The following is a 7937-nucleotide window of genomic DNA, read 5'->3' as shown; positions in this document are numbered from 1 at the left end:
TTAGCAAAAAATAATTAATAGCAACCTCAGTAAGCAACCATCCCCTCATTCTGTTGTTCTTTGGATTTTTAAGCCAAATCGGAACTGCCTTTTCATTTTCCCCCTCGGGTTCTCTGTCTTCCTGTTTTTGTCTATTCAAATCCCTTCTCTGAGCATTAGCAATCATTGTTAAACACCCTCAGGGATGGATGCCACCTATTTCGTAACGGGAGGGAACTATCGGTGCTTGAAATCCTTAGAAACAGTCGTTCTCTGTTTACATAGAGAACGATGTAAATCACAGTAAAATCCACAGAAACACTGTTCCGGACTTCAAATTTTCATAACCCTGCTTCATAACACTATCAGGTCCACCCTTAGTCGTTGTCGCAGGTCGCAATTGGCCTTTCCCTTTGTATTTTTAGGAATACATAAAAAACTATAAAAACACCGCAAAATGGCTTATGACAGATTTCAAATATCATGTATTTTCATTTTGGAACCCTTTCGGGTCTGATTTTCATCGCATCGCGCTTCCCCTTTGTATTTCGTTTAATAGCGAAATATATGAAAATACATAAGAAAATTCCTTTCGATGGATTTACAAATATATTAAACCTGGTTCATATTGTCGTCTAGTCCGGCCATCGCATCGCATATATAACATATAACATATCTCCACTCCCCCGTAATGCGTCGATGCGATATTGTGATGCGACAAGTCGCAGTCGCAGATTGCACAAGCCCCGGGCTGGTGTAGCGCTCTATTATGGTCGTCGATTGTGATATCGCTTCATTGCAATCGCCAATTGCGATGTCGCAATCACAACAGTTATATATTACGCTCCAATATCCGCCAACTGCCACCGCTGATTGTGATTGTCGATCAGATCTGGACCGCTGATTGGCCAGATTCGACGGCTCCGATTAAAGGTTGCTTTGACCATCGATAAACCTATTTTGGCTCATTTCTCTTGTTTTTTTGCCTTCCGATAGTGTAAACTGAGAAGTCTAAAACTTCTCCTTTTGCGATGGATTTTTTTTTGGATTTTTAGAAGACTTGAGGATTTGGAGAGTTATCGAGGATCCAATTTTGGATCAACAAGTGTTATGACAATCACTATTCTAAATCATCTGCGCTTGATGATGCATATGAAGGTCAAGTTGGTTTCCTAGAAGTGTATGTTAGAAAAGCTTTCATATGAAGTCATCCTTTTGAAGTTGGACATTGTACTTGAGGTTGAGACCCGCAAGGTAGTTTGCGAGTTGTTTCTCCTTCATCAAAGACTTTGCCTTGACACACTCAGACTCCTCTCGCAAATCTTGGATGGTCCTCCTAAGCTCCCCAATAGTTTCTTCGATTGTAAGCAGCAATTGGAAAGGGGTGAAGCGTTGAATGTTCTAAATGCCTAACCCTTCAAATCTAAGTAGTAAGGCTAGGGCTGTACTTTCTAAATCCAAGGAGTTCTAATTGTCATGCCCTGCAATTACTAGTTGGCTACAACCACGGGCTCTGATCTGACTGACAATTGATAACATGGGGGCCTTCTCTCTGGCCTATTGTGAACATGGGGTAAAAGATAAATCAAGCAATAGTTTGCGTTCTTCATCTCAAGGGATGTCAGAATATCAATTTAAATTGTTGCAGTTCCTCAATGTAGATGTGGGTAGAGTAATGTTGTTCTACAAAGCTATAAGGAAAATGCAGAATTTTTCATGTGTGTGTGCTTGCAAAAAGGAAATAGGAATGCTCAGACTCCTCTTGTAGATCTTGGATGGTCCTCCTAAGCTCCTAGATCACTTCATCAACTGTAAGAAACAATTGGTTGTTGTTAACACAACACGATTTTTGGTATTAGTAGGTCTAAGGAAATGAATCAATTAGCAAGAAAGGGGTGAAGGCTTTAAATTTTATAAATGCCTAAGCCCTTCAAATATAAGTAGTAAGGATAAGCTTTTATTTCGTAAATCGAAGGAGTTTTGATTGTCATGCCCTACAATTCTTGGCTAGCTACGACCACAGGCTATGATCTGACAAACTATTGATAACATGGGGGCCTTCTCTCTGGCCTGTTGTGAACATGGGGTAAAATATAAAGCAAGCAACCATTGGCTTTCTTCATCTCAAGGGATGTCACAATATCATTTTAAATTGTTGCAATTCCTCAAGGTAGAGGTGGGTAGAGTAATGTTGTTCTACAAAACTATAAGGAAAATACAGGGTTTTTTATGTGTGCATTCTTGCAGAAAGGAAATAGGCATGCTCAGACTCCTCTTGCAGACCTTGGATGGTCCTCGTAATCTCCCAGATGGTTTCTTTTACTGTAAGAAATTGTTGGCCGCTATTAACACGACACGATTGTTAGTATCAGTAGATATAAGGAAATGAATAAGTAGGCAAGCAAGGGGTGAAGCGATGAATGTTCTAAATGCATAAGCCCTTCAAATATAAGTAGTAAGGCTAAAGTTGTATCTCCTAAATTCAAGGAGTTCTGATTGTCATGCCCTGCAATTCTTGGTTGGCTATGACTACAGGCTTTGATCTGACTTATAATGGATAACATCGGGGCCTTCTCTATGGCCTGTTGTGAATATGGGGTAAAAGATAAAGAAAGCAACCATTGGCGTTCTTCATCTTGATGGATTTTATAATATAAATTTAAATTGTTTCAGTTCCTTAAGGCAGAGGTGGGTATAGTAATGTTGTTCTACAAAACTATCAGGAAAATGCAGAGTTTTTCATGTGTGTGTGCTTGCAGAAAGGCAATAGGATTGTACAGAAAAATTCAGGTTTCCTATTGTTTTGGAAGAAATGGAACAACATCGATTTTATAACAAGTGCATTATTTCTCCTCACAGTTTATTGTTATTATCTCACTGTTGCTCATAAGAACCTTCAATACTCGGGTGGAGTTGTGTAGCCCTCAGAGCTTCTATCCTTTTCTCAATCTCAGGTATGCATTTGAGGTCTCTTAAAGCATGCTTCCCAATCCCAATAGCTACCAACAACAAATGATTATATTGTTTTTTCTTTGAGAAGTCTTCTTTTTTTTTTGGTTTCTAATTCCGAGTCAAATATTCATATTTTGGGACAATTCAAGCATCAATCTAACATTTAGATAAGGACTCAATCAAAATACACTTTGGCCAATAAAACTCAAAAAGAAAGCAATGTTTGGTTTTATATCATGCAACACATAGTTCGTTTGACTTGGGCAGTTGTTTCTCTTGCTCCTCTAAGAAAACATATAGCATCTCCTACTCCAGTCCATTCCTCTCCTCCACTGCCACCAAGTAAGACGACTAATCCTATCTTTTTTCAGTGAACAAGGCCAGTCATTGGAAATTGTTAACAATTTTTTGTTCACATGCTTACTATCTAAATGCATTGTTTGTAGAAGATCACTCTCGAATTGTTGTATCACAATTTGTGACCTCATCCTGGAGTTCTTGGGTTCGAACTTACTACAGATATTTGACATTGGGAACAAACAAGTCCAAACAAAAATTAAGCAACATCAAGCTCTTAGTTCAAAGATTGAATGGACCTATTTGTGGTCTGTCTAAAATTGGGGACTCTTCTTACAGTTTATGGCAATCCCTTTCTCTTGGTCAAATATTTCATTTTGTTTACATCCATGCAGCTCCTCAAGCCACAATCTTTGTTCAAAGCTATGATATGAATTGATCAAATCTACAAGCATGGTTAAGCAAAGATTTAGTATTTATATTGCCCATTAGTCTAGGTGACTTGCAATACCCTATAGCGAAAAAATATCTGATTAAAGATGTGTTTTGTTTTGTCCCTTCAGTCTGTATATAAATCAATACACTTCCATCACCATCAATTCCAATCCAATTTCATCAATGAAATGTGAAGGATGAGGGATGACATTTGGTGCTATTCACATTGCTTTGTTGAAATCTCTTATCTATATCTCTTTGGGAGTGACCATCTATATATGTATCTTTGATCATATTTCATCTAACAAAAACCACAAGCCTCTTTTCTCTCTCACATAAGTGACTCTTCAACAAAACCAAAGATGCTTATTCTCCTCTATCCTCTCCAAACCTGGGTAATAGTATCAAAACTCTTTCCACATTAATTTTGAAAATTTTCTTAAATATGAAAATAATTGTGGCACTAACGCTATTGTCATTGGTTTGATCTATCAAACCATGATTGTAGGTATTATCACACATAGGTCCCCTATGTTAGTCATTGAATATGTCAATCATGAAATCTATACTGTACTCATGTTCTTGAGCAAATCCTGTCTCTTTTGTATAGATAGGTTGTTCAATGAATTGTCCAAATTCTTGTTCATTAATGCTCTTGGTTTTTCGTATGATATTTCTCCTCCAAAAATTATCATAATCAAGGTAGAATAGTTCTAGGGTTTTATTTGGATGCTATGGATAAGAGTATACATTATTATTTTAGCTTTGAGCTTGGAAGTCTGATATTTGGGTCTGTGTTGATCAAGATTCAATCTGAAACCCTCCAAAATGCAGAGTTTTTCATTTGTGCATGCTTGCAGAAAGGCAATAGGATTGTACAAAAAATTCTAGGTGGCCTCTTGTTTTGGTAAAAATGGAACAACACCTAGTTTTTGACAAGTGCATCATTTCTCCTCACAGTTTAATCTGATTACCTCACTACTTCTTGCAATAACCTTAAGTACTCGAGTGGAGATGTGTAGCCCTCAGAGATCTATCCTTTGCGCAATCTCAAGTATGCATTTGAGGTCTCTTAAATCTAGCTTTCCAATCCCAGCAGCTACCATCATCAAATGATTATATGCTTTTTTCTTCAACAAGTCTTCCTTGTTTTTGGTTTCCAATTCCAAGACAAATATTCATATTTTGGGACAATTCAAGCATCAAACTAACATTTAGATAAGGACTGAATCAAAATACACTTTGGCCAATAAAACTCAAAAATCAAGCATTGTTTGGTTTTGCCAATTCTGAGCACTTATAAACATAATTTCCTTATGAGATGCAATACATGTCACAACATGTTCTAAAGCACAAACCTAACTGTGCAAGTTACATCCATCGTTGCATTAGTTTTAGAACCTTGAGGAGCATGTAAAAACAAGTTTACCACCTCTTCATACTTTTCCATTATCAATTCTTAGCCTTGTATATTGATAGTAATTGACATAATAAATAGACTCTATGTTTGAAAATAATTGCAGCGATAGTATTTACTATTAAGTTTAATCCCCTGCAGTCATTTTATTTCACTTTCTCCACTTGACCAGAAATTTTAAATTTTTATGTCAAAGGTTAAATTGACATTTTTAAAAATTAAATAGACATGAGTAATTACATGTAGATTTTAAAATTGTTAGTTAAAACGCAAAATACTAGTAAATATTTGTCAAATTTAACTACTCATCTTAATATAATAACTTCAAATATTATATTATTCAATGCAAAATATTTATCTTACCTATAATATAATATTATATACTAAATAATATTATAAATAAATAAATATAAATATTATGGTGGAATAGCATGAGTCAACTGATGAAGAAGGAGATGGAGCACGCTGGTTTAGGGTAAATATTTAGGGTTTTTTTCTGCATAATCTTGCAGATCGTCGCTTGTACTGTTCCCATTTTCACTGCCTCGCCGGTTCCATTTCGTCGTAACCACACCCGTCGCCATCCGTGTCCGACCGCTGGCTGTTATGGAGGGGAATATGGAGACAGAACTCATGGACTACACCGCGGACCCTTTCCCGGATCAAGTTATCTTCGATAACCCTAATTTCACTATGTCGGTTTCTGAACCATTTCTAATTTCGGACCTTACCTCGCAAGCCGTTACGCCCGTGGTCACTTTGCCCAGATATAACTCTACCCCCTCCTCCTCTGAGCCGCCTCCTGTGGACTTTTCGGGTCTTGAAGCTCCTCCCCTATCTCCGGGTACTCTGCACATTCTATCTACCTACTCGCCTCACTCGCTCTCGTTCGATCCTCATCCGCCCCTCTCCACTGTTCTCCCGACGCCCCCGATTGATATTCCCACAGTTGGATCATACATTCCCACTGTGCTTGGGCTACAGCCTTCTGGATGCTTCGAAACCCCAGCGGTAAACGTTAAACCTGCTAAGAACATCTCTCCTGAGGGTGTCCAAAACCCCTTTGTTGATCACCCTTCGGCCCCCCGTACCAAGAAGAGGAAAACAAGGTGCATTAAGGCGACTGCTAAGGATATTACCATCAGGTTTGGCGAGACCTCGGCCATAGGGGAAGTTGCGGTCATGGCACGGATGGTCCTGGTCGGACATGTGCGAGGTCGTGCATACTCTGCTAACAGGTTGACGCAATGGGTAAAGGAAATTTGGGGTGCCCTACTTAAAGAATTACCGGATGTTCATGTCCTTCCCCGTGGATGGTTCTCCCTCCATTTTGCAAAGGAAGTTTACACGGATCTGGTACTGGCAAAGTACTGGCATATTGAGATGGCTCCGGTTCTCCTCAAGAGGTGGAGCCCCCTCTTCGACCCGGAGCGCGAACAGATTGGGGCAGGACCCCTGTGGGTTCGACTGCCAGGGCTACCACTGCAGTACTGGAGTGAGGATGTACTCATAAGGATTGGAAATGCTCTTGGCACTTACCTAGATCACGATCGCACCTTTGTGGAATCGAAGAATCGAACCCTTGCTCGTGTGCTGGTACACTTGGAAACCCGTGAAGGACTGGAGGAAAAGATTACATTACAGTGGGGGAAATACAACAGGACTCAGATTCTGGATTATGAAGGCGTCCCGTTTCGATGCAGACGATGTCATCAAGTGGGACACCTCTACAAAGATTGCCCGCTCAACAAAAAACCAGAGGACTCCCCCAAGGCCACTCCCATTCCATCAAGAGGAGCTTCTCCGGTCATCTCTCGTCCACCTCCGGGGTCTTCACCTGCCGCTCAAGCTACTCCACAAAAATCTGGGACAATGGGACTCGGCTCTTTCTCTCCGCCGATGACCAGGGCTCGTGCTGCAGCAGAAGCCACACATGCCTCGGGTATCTCTCTTATCCCTTCCTCCATTATTCTTGATAGCTCTTCATCTATGGTTGTATCTACTGCTTAGATCTCTATGGCTCATTGCAACATGTCGACCCCCCCCCCATCGTCACTGCTGTTCCATCTTCTTTTCCTCACTCATCTACCTCCACCTCGCCGTCTTCCTCTAGGAAATCTACCTCCCACCCATATTTTCTTTGCCCTCGTTCCCACTCCATGGATACGCCAAGCCATCAGGTCGGGTTAGGGTTAGCTTCTCCGGGCCCGGGACCTATGACCACCAGAGGTAGAAAGACTGAACTATCCAAAGCTATTCTGCGGGGTGGAGCGGAGGTCGCCTCCGGTCGACAATCCACTCTTGATGGGGTCCTTAGAGAAAATTTTACCCCTCAAAGCGTTCCCCCATGAAATGTTTATCCTTTAACTACAGGGGCATGGCTAGTGCCCCCAAGAAACTAGCCCTTCGGAGACTCTTTGAGGTTGAGCCGTCTGATATTATTTTGCTTCAAGAGACTCTAGGTCTGGCTGAGAATATTGCTCACTCCCTGCAAGCTCTGGCCTCGAGATGGAAGTTTTTGGTTCTTGATGCTGTTGGGAGATCAGGGGGATTGGCTATCGGATACAACCCTAGAACTATCAGGGTTGATGCACCCTGGGTTGGAACTGGATTCATGGGTATCGATGTTTTCTCTGTTGAACTCGGCAAAACCCTCCGAATTGTGAATGTGTATGGCCCTTGCCACCAGAGGGAAATGTTTTGGTCTCACCTTTTAAACCCCTCTTTATTGACCCCTGACCAAACCATTCTGGGTGGGGATTTAAATTTCTCATTGGGCTTCAATGAATCCTGGGGATCTTCGGCTCAAGTTGATTCCATTACTGAGTTCATGACAAACATCTTGGAACAGACCAAT

This window comes from Pinus tabuliformis, chromosome 2_1 (genome assembly GCF_031772625.1).
Source record: "Pinus tabuliformis cultivar Carrire ecotype Pingquan chromosome 2_1, CPIR1, whole genome shotgun sequence".
Taxonomy (NCBI): Eukaryota; Viridiplantae; Streptophyta; class Pinopsida; order Pinales; family Pinaceae; genus Pinus; species Pinus tabuliformis.
The sequence above is the reverse complement of the archived record's forward strand: the minus strand, read 5'-3'. Positions refer to the sequence as shown.